Consider the following 18,312-nt stretch of genomic DNA (forward strand, 5'->3'; position numbering starts at 1 on the left):
AGTTAGAACATACAATCTTCCATTTAATGACCATAGCCTTGACATAACAATAATCCTATGCATCCTTCTTTGCTAGATTAGTTTTCTGCCAAAGTGAAATTATTTCTTTGTAGTAGATTGTGCTGGAATGAAAAACTAAGTTGTTCGTTGTCCCATACATAGTGACATCAACAATTAGCCAAAGTGAAATTAAGATTGTTATTTTATTTTAATAAGATGCAAAGATGAGGGAAATGAATACCACCTAGCCTTGCATGACCAACTACCAAAGTGTTAGGATTGTTTTAAAATTTTCTTTGTAACAATGAAGAAAGTTATCCACCACTACCCCCTCAGAAACATCAATCACAAGTATTTCATGTTGTGAATCATCATGCATTACGTTGTCTCAAGAATCAACCAACTCAAGAGACTACAGTAACTTCTTAATCTAACGAATAGTGATATATTAACTAATAATGAGAGAATTATAATTGCTTTATTATATAGAGATATTAGATACATCAAAAGGTTCCTAGAATCTTATCATGTAAACAAAATAAATAAGTTAAAACTATAAAATTAAAAGCAAAAATTATAATTTCTAAACTAAAATCAAGAATAATTAAGAATATATAAAATTAAAAGTATGATTTTATGTATATATATATATATATATATATATAATTGAAAGAATAATAATCAAATAAATAGGAAATTAGATAATTAAATAATATTATTTTAAATATTTTAGTTTTATAGTTTTTTATTTTTTATTTTGTTTGAGAGGTAAAACGTTTTTGAGTGTTGCTATGGATGAACAATGCCACATTTCAAGGGACCACATTCCTTTATGTCTCCTATATCAATCCACTCCACACAATCCACCATTTGTGTAACATACCATCCACTTAATAATGGGAAGTCAAGGAGGTTCAAACAAATGACCATCCTAATAGCAAAATGTAGAATCATTGTTATGTTACAAAATGAACCCGTTGTTAGCATGAATGCTAATGATATTCCTACGGGGGAGCATCCTGGCATTGCTGGAGCATTGGGGAGATTGTTAGCATGATCGTGTGTTGCATTCATGACTATGTCATTGATGTTAACATGCTAATGATTATGTGAAGACTGACAGAGCAACATGCAGAGATAGAGAACGTACGATTCAATGATTGAAGATGAGATCTAGCGAAGTTGAGGACATATTCTACAGAGTGTCTTGATGGTGTGGTTAAGAGCACATGCAGAAAGTAGAAGATTGGTGGCAACTATTCAAGATTTACAAAAAAGACAATTTACAAATAAAGTTTTCGAGAGTGGTTTCTAGTAATTAGGTTATATCTCCTAAGAGGGATAGAATCTAGTTGAGCACAATTAGATAGAGATAGAATACATCTTGATGATGACATAAGTACACGCACAATGTTCGAGGTCACATGTGTGAAAGATTTGTAAAGATTGTGAGCTGACAGTATTAGGTAATTATGAAAAGATGTAATGCAATGTGTATTGTTTTATCATAATGAGGTCTTATTGTAATTGCAATCGAGAAAGCCTCAAGGCCGACTCAATAAATTATTTTGAGGGCTTGGTATAAAGGAGAGATATTTTCCTTGTGATTGAAATGAAGTGTTGGATAGACGTAAGAAAATGAATTGTAAGTGTGAGTTACATGCGAGTAAGCGGTTAAAGGGATTATTATGATGTGAGTTTGCGGATTTGGTATTGAGATCTAAGAAGTATTTGTTGCAATAGAGGCATAATGAATGAGCGCAGTGACTATAATTGGTAGAAAGTGTTAGTGGACAGTTGATCAAATGCTATTGTTATGAAAGGAATAATACAAAGGCCAGTTGGACATTGAGTTCGGTGGTCTTGCCTTTGAAGCTATTTGGATAGTGGGTCCTTGTGTCTTCCACAACTCGTAATAGGGTTGAAATCTCCTCACAAGGATTTAAAGTCTCCTGAATAAGGACTGATATGTATTGGATGTATTTCATTGGCTCCTAATAGAGTCCATCCTCTTATAAGGGACTTATATATTAGTACATCATTTTGTGGGCACCATCCCCACCAGAGTTTTTCCTCTAAGCAAGGGTTTCCCTAATTTACATATATGATATTATTGTGTATGGTTATTTTCTTATAGTTGCTGTTTATGTTGATCACACATTTGAGAATTAATAAAGTTAATAAAAATTGTATTACTCAATAACTGATTCACCCCTCTAAATTACCTTGGTGAACTTTACTTTCTAACACCCCTTTACACATTTTTTATTTTAAACAAAACATAATTTCATAAAATATATTTTATCTAGCTCTATAATTATCTAAACAATTTTTATTAATTACATTATTTAAATAATTTTTAAGAACTTTAATATTATTGAAAATTGCCTCCATTTATAGAAAACTATTTTTATCCAACAAATCATTATTATTTACTATTTCAAAGAACATTTAATTTTATAAATATGCCTATGCGTATACGATTTTGAATATTTAAATTAAGAATAACATAAGAGGCGGCATAAATATTTTTTGACTTATCCAAATTTAAATTGGTATTTAGATTTTCACCAAATATTTTAAAATGTATAATATTCGTAGATATTTTCGTCACATCAGATATTTTATTTTTACACTCGAGAATAAGTTTTGTATTCTTGTTCACATCTGTCAGACATTGGTTGTTAGCAAAGTTGTTGATACAGGGAAGAGTGCAAGGGGCCCGATCAAACATAAGAGGCGCCGAAGTCGCGTAAACACTACGGTCGATTTTCACTCCGAGTTTGTTGGACAATCGAGACTGTCCACAGTGTACTATCTTTAGGCAGTCATCTATAACCGACTCCGGCAACTCTTGGCAAGCATATAAATAGGCAGGGCAGGGAAGAGGAGATCATAAAAAAAACAAAAACCCCCAAAAAAAGGCAGGGCAGGGAAGAGGAGATGAAAAAAGAAAACCAAAACTCCCAAAAAAAGGTAAATCTCCATGAAGAAGCGTACGAATTTAAAAATGATGAGATGGATAAAGGACAACGGTAATGAACAAAGCTTGGAGGGCAGGTAGAGGACTGAAATGGCTTCCCGCTAAATGGACAGAAAAGCTTTCGTAAGGACTCGAAGGTTCACATTTACTCACTCATATATAATTTCCATTCGTTACGCTTCCTTAGGTAAGGACCTTACATGATCCGGTGTTTTTGGTTTTCAAGCTTCACCCTGTCTCCGGATTCAATTTTGAAACCCTGGTCTTCAGTTAGGCTGTAGCTTTTTCAAATGTTGCATGAATAGTAGGATTTTTACTATTCACCAAATATTTCTGGCCACACTTTTACACCTTACCTGTACTACTAGAAAACGCTGTTTCAGAAAAAATAATGCACACGTCTAGCAATGTTTATATGAAATAAATAAATAAATAAAAATGTTATGCTGTTGACTGGATGATTTGTTTATTTAAGGTAACAGCAACAATAAAGCTGGAAGCACACTGCCTTATTTGATTTGATTGGAAAGTGTGCTATTTTTTGTTTTTTTTTCGGTTCAATTAGTTTTTATGGAGTTTACCTAGCAGCGGTTCCCTGAATTATAATTTCAGGATTTTTTAGATGAGTTTCCCCTTATCTTTGACATAAGTTTGAGGCTCTGGCTCTGGCTCTGATGTCCATATGGTTTAGAAAAAATAGATTTTGTAAAGAATTTACGCATATTATTACAGGTAAAGGGAAACAATTCTCGTCACTGTATAGAATCTATTACAGTATTAAGTAGAGTAAAAGCTCCTGGGTTGCAGATGCGGTGTTTTGGAAAGCCCCCCTGCAAAAACTCACAAGATAAATTTAAATGTCTTAAATGAATGAGAAAGAAAACTTACAAAAAATTGTTGAAAACTACTTTATTGTTCCTTCAATAAATTTGCCTGTGAGAAGGCTACAAGTTGAAATAAATCACTGAAGGGCATATAACCTCTTGTAAGCAGATTGGCTTTTAATTGTGGGCTTGCTCTTGTACTTTTATGCTCGAAAACTTATCTCACGTTATAAAAGTACCCCAAAAAACTCACCCCAAGTTTTGCTTTAGCATGTATTACGACTTAGTTGTTGATGACAATCTTATTTCTCTTCAATTTCTGATCTTGAAGATCATGACCTACAAATAAACTCCAATAATCCTCCTCCAGTAGCTCTCGTCAGAGCAAGCAATTCTAGAATTCAGAAAACTCACACCAATACTTAGAAAACAACTATAAACTCTTGAAAACTCATACCGCACAATTCCAAATCACACTCCACACCAAAAACTACAAACCCACATCAAAATACGGCCAACCACTTCATCTTCACCAAGCCAGAATCAACTGACAAGCTCTAAAACACTATTAATTTGCAACTTAAATAACTAACCAGCCAGGGTGGGTTCTTCACCATTGAAACTGGTAATCTGTATGAAAGACTTTGTCCTCAACTGGTCAAGGAGTGAACTCTAGAATCATTCCGGCAACATAATAGTAAGATATCAACTCAGCATGTCCAAATGAGAGCTCAAAATCCAAATACAAAGAGAACAAGAGAAGTTAGTTCAATTAAAAGATAATTTGAATTCATTTTCCCTCACTTTTTATCAAATGCAAATGAAAGTTTATCTACCACAAGAGAGTTGGCCTCTTTTGAGATCCTCATAAGAAATATTATATGTCTCCTTATAACACCTAGCCATCCCCTTTGGAAGCATATAATAATCTTAAAAAAAAAAAAAATATCTTCTTCCATAGGTGTCAACTTAGGATGTCAAACTACTCCAGTTTAAAAACAACTTCATGTTTTTGATATTAATCAATAGCAAAACTTGCGTGTTGAGACTTACAAAGCCACAACCTGAGGGTATACAAACACAACATACTAACAATAAGCATCACACGAAGCCTAGAACAATACTAGTAAATGAAATAACTGTAGGACCATAGGCTGTAGGCAAGCAGCCTATAATCCTCAGAATTACTACTATAATTTAAAATAGTACCATTCATAATAGAAATAACCAAAATCCTACTCCTATAGCTGAAATCACAAAAAGATGAGCTAGAGTCGAGGAAACCAACCATGTCAACAAGTAAAGTATTCTCAAAATCCCAAAAGGGTTGGGAGTTGCAACCTCGATCAATGAGTGTTTAAGCATTATGGGAGGGTCTAATATCACACCCCGATTGGTACAATACATGGCTTTAATCTTTTGTGAAGAAATATGAACAAGTCCTTGTTATTTCCTTCATCTGGACCATGTTTTCCAAGAATCCTCATTTAGTAGCATACTTTCAGTGGGACCCATGGGCTCCTCCTTAACACTGTTAGATATGTGGATAGAGTTGTTACAGGTAGACTTGTTTGAGCTACCAATAACATCAACTTCGTGTCCTCACACCCAATATTCTTATTCTTCTTACTTCCCCTTACAAATTTTTGATTCTCTTGTTTAGTGTTTTCCTTCAAATTATAATCAACCAACATTTTTTCTCCTTTCTTTATAGACCCAGTGGAAAATTTGTTGGAGATATGAGGGGTACTATGTTCCTCTTCCACCTCACCAATATCTTCACTATTCACTTCTTGGATGAATTATTTAGTTTTCTTGGTTGGGGGGATTCTTCCCCTTCTTTTTGGAGGTGTATAACATGGATTTTTTTACCTTTCAAGCAATCATCAGGAGTAGGGATGCCAGAACTCAAGACCTTCAGGGTGACAAGGTGAGATGCAATTTTAAGGGCTCCTGGGTGCCAGATTCCTTTCTTTTTACTTTACCCTAGCACATCAATTATACTAGCAGAGAGAGGGGACTATGATATGGGAGCCTCATAGAGAACAATGCATTTGGGAGGGCAAAGGGCCAAGTGGAAATGGTATAACCTAAAAATAAGGCTCAGTTACATGCACTATCTTTAGCATCAAGCACAAAACTCTCAAGAGAATTTAATAAAAAAAGCAAATGAGACAATTTATGATTCCTAAAGTGGTTGAGGGGCATATGGTAAAAGCAGTAGACTTTGAAGCACCCTTCAAGAGTGAAGTATTTCGTTAGCATCAGACAAACCTAGTCTCAAGGAGGAGTAAGCCAAGCACTATCACATCTGCCCTGCATCTTGACCAAAGCCTCACTTCCTTTAAAGAACCTATGTAGGCTATCATTATCAATCGCCCAAATAGTCTTCTTCCATTTCCTAACTTTAGTAGATAAAACCAATAGCTTTAGTGATGACCTCCTCACTGAGTTCACAGGAGATACCCCCAACACTAACTCTCTTTTTTTCCTAGGAGCTGGAATATTGGACAAACAAACCCTCATTGAGTCTATTATTGGATTCAATATAATTAAAAACCCCTCCTTGTAAATATGCCACACCATGGGGCTATTCTTGAAGTCATGACTTTCTAGGCTTATTGCAGACCTAGTCCTCCCACATTGTAACAAGATACTTGGGTAACTTGCTTTGAGGAAGATAATTGTGACCCTTGACGCGGTTAGGGAAACTTGTCGTTATCTCGAGATTTAGAAGCAAGAAAAATGCATTTCCATCTGGTTGGCGATTAACATTAAATCATCCTCCCCATAAATTATGCTAATGCGAGCTACAGTTTCCCATAAGAGAGTCTTTTCATCACAATGTACAAGGAGTACACTCCTTTACAAGAGGGGCTATGATAAATTCATATATGACCATCTGTGGCCCTTGAGTGATGCCATGTCATCATTATGGAGTACTCCTTTAGATCATTAGAACTTTTGTGATTACCTAGGGGCCACTTAGATGAACTAGTACTACTTCGATGGTCTTTAATGTCACGTTAGACGAGGCAGTTTTGCAATTCCATACTCTCATGTCATGTTATCAACCCCATATTGAAATTCAAAATATTTTAACTTGTCCATCACTCTCGCTCGATAGAGGACTTGTTAGGGTTATGGAAAACTCAACACATATGGTACAAAGGAGGCACCACAACCAATAGAAACTATTACATGTCATCCCCATTAGAAGTTGAACACTCTCCCTTCAAGAGAGTTTGTATGTTTGCTAGAAGAGAGTTTTGTATGTTTGCTAGAAGAGAGTGGGGATTTTGCTAGGACCTCAATCCCTCCAAATTGTAGCCACAAGCAGTGAGAGAGTCCGCTACCACATTGCCTTCCTTATAAACATGGTTAATGACAAGGGAGTTAAAGCTCAATAGAAGCCTTCAAACATCTCCCACAATTCACTCAACAAACCAGTTGGTCTTGGGCAATCCTTTAACATCATCAATAGTAATCTTGAAATCCCCTTCAATTGAAAGGGCTCCAATACCAATAGAATGTGCTTCATTTAGCCACCAAAGGAGGCCCATTCCTTCAACTTGATTGTTCTTATGTTTTGACAGTGCACCACCATAGGCTGCCACTAAATTCTCGGTGCTTATTCTTATGACCCCAACAACAACAACTATCCCCAGAAAGAGTGGTTCACAGTTCCACAAAAGTTGAGCTTGAGCCAGCCAGATATAGGGGGTTTCATTTTTGGTTCTTCCTTTTTATATTTTAGAGAAATCAAACTTCCCATAAGAATCCAGGGGCTCCAATTGTTTGCAATTTGATTGTTAAGATGAGGAGGGAGGGCAATGAAAGCCATGTAGTGACAACTAGGTTTTCTAACAACATTTAGTGGAAAATATGGAAAACAACATTAGCGAAGAATTCCACACCCTAGGAGAACCTGTTATTTCTCTCCTTCCAAACGACACAACTTAGTTTTGGAGGAGTTTGCCACCATAGTTTGCCACCATAGGGGATTGAAAGAACTCTCCTCTTAGTTGAAGGCAAGTTGTTGTACATCCCCATTCATAACCCGGTCAGTCTGGAACAATTGTAGTACTTTTTTCCATAGGTCATGCATGAAAGGTCAATATATAAACGGATGATTGATAGATGCCTTTCTATGTTTGCATGGGACACAACGGTTTGGCAACCAAAATCCACACTTAGATAGGTTGTCATGTGTAAGGATTTTGTTGTGCAAAACTGTCCACTAAAACAGGTTAACCTTAGGGATAAGTTGGGAGTTATAGACTCTTTTCGACAAGTTGCCATGCTTCCCTTCACAGAGAAGCAAAAGATAAGCAAACTTCACTGCTGACATTCCTTTTCCAGACAAAACTATCATCTTTAGGGAACATCAGCATTGTCTCCTTCTTAAGTCCCTTTTGCAAATCCAAGGCTAGAGGCATTAGTTGCTGTAATTCCTTATAGCAAAACAAGATGCTTTTCCAGAATTTAGGATGATCTAGATGGTAAGCCACCCAAACTCCAAATAACGGTTTAGCAACCTCACAGAGATCATGAAAAGCTAGTTGAGAGGATAGGGTGTATCCTCCAACCAAGTATTGTCCCTAAAACGAATCATTTGGCCATCACCAATTTGCCATTTTTATCCTAGCTGTAGCACATTCTTGCATTTAAGAATGCTATTCCATATTTTGGACCTATTGGGGAACCCCTGCATGGTAAGGAAGTGGTAGAACCTTTCCTTGTTTAGGTGTTTTGCAGACATGATGTCACACCAACTGGCCTTGTGTCAGGTAAAATCCCACCCAAGCTGTGAAAAGGGCTATATTAAGGTGAGAGTTTTCTAATGTCCAATCCTCCCATGTCTTTGGTTGGCAAACATAGACCCATTTGACCAGTTCCATCCTGTTGCTTTCCTCTATATACATTGGAATATTTTTCTGAATTCTCTCAAGCTTTTCAGTCCTAGAATTAGAGATTCAAAAGAGAGAAAGAAAGTAAATAGGGATCCTTTGCAAAGAAGTCTTTAGGAGCTGCAATTTACTAGCAATACTCAAAAGCTTGCCTTTCCATCCAACCAACTTATGCCATGTTCTCTCAAGTATGGAGCTCAAAAAGATGTTTGAAACCTGTTCGACTATAAGCGGCAACTCAATATATGTATCAAGGAGATTAGAAATTGACAACCAAAAATGTTTCTGTTTTTGTTCTAGTGATGATGAATGGTGTTGAAGAAATAAATTTTGCTTGTAACATATTTGATGGTTTGTCCTGACACAAAGGTATATTGGCTGAGGAGGCATTTCCAAGCTTCTAGCTTCTAGCAGAAGCAATACCAAACAGGGCTGTGTTATCAACAAACTATTGCAGAACAACAGGGGGAAGGTTTGGAAGCAGGGCACACCCCAAAGAGTTTACCTTAATTAATCGTACATAGGAAGTTTTGCACTAAAACTTCAGCCAGCATAATAAACAAGTTTTGGGGATAGGGGATCCCCCTATCTGATATCTCGAGTCGCACTGGAAAAGCCCCTAGGGACTTCATTGACTAGGACAGAATAATGGGCGGTGTTCACACATTTTTTGATCAAGGTAATCACTTTCTTGTCTAAACCGAATCTTTCAAGAACTTTAAAAGGAAGTCCTATTTGACTCTGTCATACACTTTCGACATGTCCAACTCGAACACCATTCTTGGCTGCTTGCATTTCTCCACGGAGTGGAAGGCTTTGTGGGTTGTAATGGCAGTATCAAGGATTCGTCTCCCAGGGACAGAACCTTTTTGGTTACAGTTAATGAGGTTTTCTAGCATGGGTTTAATCTTGTCAACCAAGACTGTAGAAAAGCTTTTGTTACACAGGCTTATTAGCCTGAAGTCATGAATAAAAAAAGAGAGGCTCCTAAATCTTAGGGATTAATGCAATGAAAGAACTATTGAGTTCTCTAAGTAGTTTGCCCGTTTTGAATAAGTCTCTAGCAGTAGAAATCACGTCTGCGACAACAATGTCCAAGAATTCCTAGGCACAAGGGGCACATTTATAAAAAAGTCCTTATAAAGATTGAGTGAATAAAATAAATTTCTTTTGAAACCGACTTTATTTAATTAAGAGAGGAATTGGGGTCATGACCAAGTGCTAAAAATAGCACTCAGTCAAAATAGCAGCATGCTGAAAACATAAAGTTTTCTGGGAACAGTGATATCATTGAAAGAGTTCATTTCACTCCATTGAGTCTCTTAATCATATCCACTTAGCCTACGAGATCTCGAGAATAGGCTAATGGAAATCTTGAGTTGAGCTAGGTGTAAGAAGGGTACATTACAACCCTGCCTCCTCAAGATTGCTTGTCCTCAAACAATCGCATTTCTGATGCTATAAAATCTGCTCACTCTCCTTTGTAGCATCCTCCATTGGTAAGCTCTCTCACTTCACTAGGTGCTCTCCAACAGTCCTCTTGCTAGAAGAGCATCCGAAAAATTGCAACATGTCTGCAGCTCCTTAGTAAAATGCTCTCCACAATTGCAAATCTGAGGCTACATTGGAATGAACTTAAGAGAGTGAACGTTAACTCTTCCATTCTTCATACTCTAATACTCTGATACAGTGGCTGTCTATGCATTTTAAACTGCTATCCTCTCTATAAGAGCAAGTTGAAAACAAGAAATAGCCACCAAGTACCCATCCAACATTGAACTTGGTCAATTGCAACACTCATTCCCATCAAGTTAAACTCAAAACTAGCCCTATCAACAGGCTGAATGTTCTGAAAGACCTCTAAGGTACAGTTTTCAAGCAATTTTTTCCCAAATTTAACACCTCTATTAGAAGAAAAATTGCTGCAATTCAGAAAATGCTTGGCCAAAACAAGTTTTCTGTTCATTCCTTTTGCTGCAAACTCACTTCCATGAGTTACCAACACATAAGTTATCCAAATTTGGTTCAACACCTTTTTCCAATCCACTTGTTTGAATACAAATGGACTCATTAAGTGACTGAATAGATAGATAACAACAACATTTCTTCTCCCTTTGGGATCTAAGACTTCCCATGGTATGTCTCTCCCGCCATCCTTGATTTTAATCAGCTCATACAAGTGATCCTCAGCATAGTTGTTCACTGCAAACAAACCTCCACCACACCAAGGTCTATCAAATTCCAAGGCACCATAGCATTCCCCTTCTTGTGATAAATTCAAAAAATAATTCTTCATTCTATATTAGTCACATTCATATTGGCTCATCGTAGGAAACGAACTTCTGTTTTAAATCTCTTCTTCCTCTAAACCATCATGCAACTCAAAATTGCAAACTCCATATCCATTCACATTGTCAAACAAAGAATTATCCAAAATCTGAAATTTATCATTACCTTCTTGTTGTGACTTGGTGATAGGAACATGATTAAATACAACTTGCATCATTTGGCATGTAGCATTATGGGTTCCTTTTTGTGTCATTTCTCTACACCTTCTTATGTCCGCTCTGAATCTTCAGCTCCATAGCATTGAGGTTCAAGGTGACCTTACCAAGAGGTTGGAGCCACCGCATACCAAGAACAACATCTAAGCCTTTAGTGTTCACTTTGAAGAAATTATCATTCACATAGTAGTGATTCACAAGAAACCTTAATTGAGGAATCATCATCTTGCAAGTTAGTGTGACCATTTGTTGCCATAACTCTTATGCCACTAAACCTTGTGGTTATTAGCCCTCTTTTGCACCACTATGTTCTTATGGATGAAATTCGGCGTAGCACTAGTGTCAATTAGTGAAACAATGGGCTTTCCTTTTGCGTGCCTCTAACTTTGAACATAGCAGTCCCTTTAAAACTTGAGAGTTTAGCAAGGACACTTTCACCTTTCTTCTCCCCTCCCAATTCTTCAATTGAGTTTTCCTCCTTACTATCCTCTGTTTTAGTCTTCTGGTTTGAAGTTTCTGATTCTGATTTATCAACTGAATATGTGTCCAGTTTACACTTCTTTCTCTTTTCGATGCACTTATGACCCGGGGCCTTTTGTGACCTTTGCACACCATCACCCCATTGCGAATGGGGACCCCGTCTTTTTGCTTGTAGTTGTTAGGTTTTGGTAGTTGAAGCAATATTTAAAGCTTTAAAAGATTGAGGAGTGACTGAGAAATCAAGTTGTTGGATTGCAAGTAAAATCTGGAACGCTCAGATTGGGGTTATTTTGGACCAAGTTGTTATGGGTTGGGAAAAATTCCGAGTGCATTAAAATTTTGGCTAGTTACCTAGTTCTTGAAATCCCTATAAAAATTGATTTTCCATGCTGGAAAGGTGTAAAATCTTAATAAAAATCAAAATTTCCTAATAAAAATGCATAAAATCTGGATGGAAATGTAATTACCCTGCTTAAAATGATCAAAATCCAGATGAAGCACGAACTTTCCGACTTAAAATGATCAAAATATAGATGAGGAATGAATTTCCCCACTTAGAATGATCAAAATCTGGATGAGGCATGAAGTTCCCCACTTAAAATGGTGAAAACTAAATCAGCATAATTTTCTCACTTTAAAGATATATTTGTGTGGAAAAAACAAGTGTTGGAATAAAGTGAAGAGTCCAGATGCACAGTGATTTTCCCCATGGACTTAGAAAATTTGTAAGGCAATTACTTTGTTTAGATGGGTATGGATTTTCCCCTTTGTCTGGGTGAAGATGATTTTTCCCACTTTTCAAGATGTGGATTTTTTTTTGATTTCTAATGTTAGGAAATTTAAATGGAGTATGAATTTCTCCTTTGTCTAGACAAACATGGAAATCCTTTAAATCCAGATGGAGATCGATTTTCCCCTTGGAGGCAATTGAAGCTAAGTGAAAAAATTCTAAGTATGGATTGAGTTTAGCCCTATATGGATCAATTTCCCTTGTGGACAAAGAGACATGAACTTGGCTACTTATAAAAATTGGGATTTTTTTCTTATGTGGTTCGAATTTCTCCTCTTGAGTGAATGAAAAACAACAATGGATCAATTGTTATGAAGTTCAAATTTTCTCTTTTTGGAATGGTAAAAGGATGACTTCGAAAAAAATTAGAAGATGCTTAATTTTTCCCTTAGTGAATAAAAAATAAATATAATTATAAAGGGAAATCAATAAAATCCCTTGGTGAATTTAAATAAAAAATAAATATAATTATTAAGGGAATTTAATTAAAATGGATTTTTTACAAACTTCAAGGTGGCAAGTTTTAATCTCACAATGCTTGTGTGACTGAAAGCTTGACGAATGAGCATACTGGGGTTGTTTGCAATCCTCCATGCTGCAGTGGTTTTGACTTTGGAGTTGGAGGACTCGGTCGAAGAAGGGTTGTTGCGCGGTCATTATTGTGATAGTTCCTTGTTGCAGTGTTGACTGAACTTGGTCACTAAAGGAGCTTGACGAAGCTTGTGGCACTTGGTCGTTCGTTGGGTGTAGTGTTGACTGAGGCACTCGAGAATGCTTGTGGGAGCTCGGTCGTTATGCTTGCTCGACAATGCTTGGCTCGCTTGTTGGTTTTGTTGACGCTTGATAGTTTGACTTGCCAAATGGTGTTCTTGTGTATTTGATCGATCGACTTGGTGCATTTAATGCGCGTAGCATATGATCGTCACGTGGATCAATCCTAGGGATGTGTGTGGACCTATTTGAGTCTTTGTTATTTGTTCTAGGTGTATTTAATGATTGTTGTAAGCCGACTTGTGGCATATTGGGTTTATTGGGGTTTTAGATGATTCTATTTGCAATAGGCTGACTTGTGGCGATGCAGGCATTTGAGGAGGGCTTTGGTAGAGTTGTAGAGGATGATTCAGTCAAGGGAGTTGAGTAGCAGAGATTCAAGTTGAGAATTTGGAGTTGCGTATTTGTGAGCAGGTCTAGTAGCTGTGGTTTGGGTAACAAGGAGATTGCCTGGGATTTGCGAGCACAAGCTTAGATCTTGCTTGGTGTTTCTACTAGACTGTTGTGTTATAGATCTGGACTAGCTAGGGTTTGGGTTGGATCTTGAGAGATCTTGTAGAACTATTTTCTGCTTTGTATTTGGCTATAATTGGGAAGGCCTTACAGCCAAATACATTGCATGTAATCAGTTGTTTTATGAAAAAAGACTTGAGTTTGGTATCAAATTTTGTATCTTGCGTTGTGTTTCCACCGTGTGGTTATTGTTGGGAATTAGATCACCTCCATTGGGGGTTCATCCAATTCTACACTGCATTAGGTGTTATCAGAGCTAAGGTTGATGTGGTGGTGATTTGTTACTCTAGGTTTACGAAGATCTTGGAAGATGCCTCCAAGAAGATTGGATCTTAGGGTGATTGTAAATCTTTGTGATGCTGTGGAGACTAAGATTTCAGAGAAGATTAAAGCAGATTTCAGATCTGAGATGGAATTGATGAAGAATGATATGGACGTTGAGATCATGAGAGCTATTGATGGTGTACCTAAGAATGTGGATACTGAAGATGGTTATGAGGAAGCTGTTGAAGACTTCGAAGTTGTTGGATCTAGTGGTGAAGACATACCTGATTGCATGGAGAGATTTGTGGATCATAGAGCTAGTCGGTTGGATAGATCTAACACTCGGTTGAAGCTGAAGCACAGGATGGATGTATCTAATTTCTTAGGTACTTTGAACCTTGAAGACATGATTGACTAGATTGGTGAGTTGGAAGACCACTTTGAGTTAGAGGATATTGGTGATCCTCTCAGAGTGAGATTGGCACAAACTAAGCTGAAAGGACATGCTGTTTTTTGGTGGAAAGAATTGCAACGAGATAGAGAAGAAGAAGGTGAAATAAAGATTACTTGTTGGAAGTTGATGGTGACCAAGTTGAAGGCTAAGTTCATTCCTGCTGATTATGAACTTAAGTTGTTTAAAAGATTGTAGAATTTGAAACAAAAGGATATGTTTGTGAAGGATTATACCTAGGAGTTTGACAAGTTGACTCTTCGGTTTGGGCATAGAGAACTTTCTAAAGAAAAGGTAGCCCGATACATTAATGGTTTGAGATTCAGTATTCAGTATGAGGTTGGTATGCTGAAGATTGATTTGGTTGAGGATGCTTATCAATATGCTCTGAAGGCAGAAGATAAGTTGAAAAGAAGACATCAAGGTAGTTCCCGAGGGAAGGAGAAGCAGGTCCACTCAGCAAAGGATAAATAGACGGTTGAAGATAAACCAAAACTTGTTGAGTAGAGGAAGAGGACGGGTAAGGTTGCGTTTAAAGGTACTTGTTTTTGTTGTGGAGAAGATCATAAACCTTTTCAATGTTCCCAAAAGATTGGTGACAGGAGAGTTGCTGGGCTAAATGAGCATGTGGACTTGGTAAATGAACCTGAGCAAGAAGGGGAGAACTTGCTGGCTTGGCAAGTACTATTTGGTAAAAGGGTACTGGAACCTTGTCAAAGAAGTAATTTGTTCAAGACTCGTTGTAAGTGTACTGGTAAAATTTGTAATGTGATTGTGGATGGTGGTAGTGTTGATAACCTTGTTGCTGAGGAGATTGTTCAGAAACTTGGTTTGAAGAGAGTGAGACATCCTTGTCCTCATAGGATTGGTTGGTTACAAGATGAACATGCTTTGGAAGTGAGGGAGCAATGTCTTGTTGATTCTCAGATTGGGTAGTATAAGGATAAAGCGTTGTGTGATATTGTGAACATGAGAAGTTGTCACATATTACTTGGTAGACCTTGGCAGTATGATTGCAGGGTTGTGCATGATTGTGTCAAGAACATATTTACAATGGAGAAAGGTGGTAGAAAGTTTTCATCGATTCTTTTGCAAAATGAAGAACTTGGTAGAAGGAACATGAGTTTTGGTAGGCAAATTATGTTGGAGGATTCTAAAAGGGTTAGAGATCAGCATGGGAAACAAACCTGTGGTACACCAAGGAAGGATGCGAAGAAGCAGAGCAACCGATTGTCTGTTGTTGGAAAAGATTTGCAGAAGTGGAACAAGGTAAAGAGTGTGCAAGTTGAAGACTTGGGGGACATGTGTGTGAAAAACTAGTTCGAGATTTATGTGCTGAATCTTGCAAGATGTTCTTCCAGCCTCTAATAACATCTTTTTCCACCTGGGGTGTTTGATGTAGGAGCATCTTGGGGTAGTTTGCAATCCTCCATGATGCAGTGGTTTTGACTTTGGAGTTGGAGAACTTGGTTGAAGAAGGGACGTTGCTCAGTCATTATTGGGATAGTCCCTAGTTGCAGTGTTGATCGAAGTATTCAGTCACTAAAGGAGCTCGGCAAAGCTTGTTGCGCTCTATTGTTCTTGGGGTGTAGTGCCAATCAAGGAACTTGGAACTAAAGGAGCTTGACAATGTTTGTGGGAGCTCGGTCATCATGCTTACTAGCAGTGCTTGGTTCGCTTGGTGGCTTTGTTGATGCTCGGTAGTTTGGCTCGCCAAATGATGTTCTTGCAGATTTCATCGACTAACTTGGTGCATTTAATGCACGTAGCATATCACCGTGACGTGGATTGATCGTACGAATGTGTGGACCTATTTGCGTCTTGCTTATTTGTCTAGGTGTATTTAATGATTGTTGTAAGATGACTCGTGGCGTATTGGGTTTATTGGGGTTCTAGATGATTCTATTTGCAATAGGTTGACTTGTGGCCCTAAAAGTATTTAAGGAGGGCTTGGGTAGAGTTGTAGAAGATGATTCAGTTAGGTGAGTTGAGGAGCAAAGATTCGAGTTGAGAATCTAGAGTTGTGAATTTGTGAGTAGAGCTAGTAGCTATGGCTTGGGAAACAAAGAGATTGCTTGGGGTTTGCAAGCACAAGATTAACTATTATTTAATAGTAGACAAAGTAGATTTTTATATGCTTTGAATCCAAGCATTATTAACCAGTCATTTATATGCTTATAATCGAAACATTATATAACTTTCATACAAGAAATTTTAATTTTACCAAAACTTAGGGCCGTAATGACACTTGGTAGTGACCTGTGTAATCCATGGAAGTTGAAACAAACAACTATGAATTACCTTACTAAAAAAATTGATTCATTGTTGAAAGTAGATTTTTAGAAATTTCTAGAAATCTATCTAATATTGACACTTATGACATGAGATGTTTTCTAGATCATTTTTGATACTTGAGAAGCAATTATCCTAATTGCTCCTAGTTTTTACATTTGATGGGGAATTTGTTTACCGTACAGGTAAAGAAAATGAACGCATACAGACAATGAACACGAACAACAGAATTATATTTGCAATAGTATATGAATGATGATTTACAATGATCCTAGACAGGATATAAATACTACCGCCGAACCTTCCCGAAGGAGTTCGTCGGCCACAATTATTCTATCCGCTACAAACTATTTATCGACGATGTCGGCTACAAAATATAGAAACACCACCAGACCGTCGGCTACAGAATACAGAAACACCGCCGGACCGTCGGCTACAGAATACAAAATACCGCCGGAACCATCTAGTCGGCTAACACCATCCCCCCCAAAAAAACAGTCGTCTCCTGATGACTAACAAAATTAGGAGACAACTTACAAACCACAGAGGAAACTAGAGAGAAGGGGGCGTCCCAGAAGTGTGCTGCTGGCGACGTAACTCATACACTTGCTCTGTCCTGATGCGAAGATCTGTTTGAATCTGAGAATTAACTTCGACGGCCTCCTTTAGAAGAAGTGCCGCATCTATGGCCTGCGTCCTGGCTAACTGCATCTCGTGCTCAGCGGCATCCTTATCTCGAACCGCTGCCTCCGTACCTTGCTTAGCCACGTCCCTCTCTTGCACCGCTGCTGCCAAATCTGCCAGTAGTGCTGCCCGCTCTGCGGCCCATGCTGCCTGCTGGTCGGCCAAGTCGGCGGCTAGCTTCTGTCTAGCCTCAGTCTCAGCTGCCAATGATCTCTCTGCTGCAACCCTGTTCGCCTCCGCACGCCGACGACCGTAGTAAACATCTTTGTATAGTCCCACAATCTCATGTGCCAACTTCATCATAGGAGTGTCACTGGGTCCCAACTCCGGCTCAGTGGCCCAATCTGCCAACATCTCAGCTGTCTCCGTCACCGGCTAGCCCCTGTCTATAAAGCAAGTCTGAAATCGCCAAGGACAAATCCCACGGATATACGCTCTGATCAAGTGCCAGTCCCTCCGCCGAGTTAGGGCCTGAATTGCCACATCGTGTCCCTTCTTCAATGCAGACTTCATAGTCCTGAGGTAATCCCGACACCTGTCCTCATCCGACCCATAGTTCTCCTTGGCGAAGGCCTCCAATGACCATTCCGCATCACTATTCTCCTCATTAGTGGGAGCCATGCCCTCATCCGGTGCCGCCCTTTCTGCTGTTGGCGCAACCACGGCATGTGGCATTCCCTCGTCTTGAAGCTGAGGCTCTGGTACTGCTGGTGATGTTCCTGAACGCCTAGGAGACTGAATGGACGGACCCCGCTTCGCCGGAGTGAGTCGAAACTGCTGCCTCAAAAACTCACTAGCTCTATCCATCACCTCCGGTTGGTCAAACTGTGCAAGCCCCATGTTCGT

At 38.3% G+C, this 18,312-nt stretch overlaps 1 long non-coding RNA gene across 1 annotated transcript in view; it reads left to right on the forward strand.

Annotated features, from left to right (window-relative positions):
- Window positions 1–2,693: 2,693 nt before the first annotated feature.
- The window catches only part of LOC149537128 (uncharacterized), an 85,091-nt gene continuing 69,472 nt past the window's right edge, over window positions 2,694–18,312 (forward strand). Inside the window, exon 1 of the long non-coding RNA XR_016357998.1 lies at window positions 2,694–3,120. This is a non-coding gene — a long non-coding RNA (uncharacterized LOC149537128). The remainder of the gene's footprint in view (window positions 3,121–18,312) is intronic.

This window comes from Cupressus sempervirens, chromosome 10 (genome assembly GCF_028749045.1).
Source record: "Cupressus sempervirens isolate cs-2001-9-10 chromosome 10, ASM2874904v1, whole genome shotgun sequence".
Lineage (NCBI taxonomy): Eukaryota > Viridiplantae > Streptophyta > Pinopsida > Cupressales > Cupressaceae > Cupressus > Cupressus sempervirens.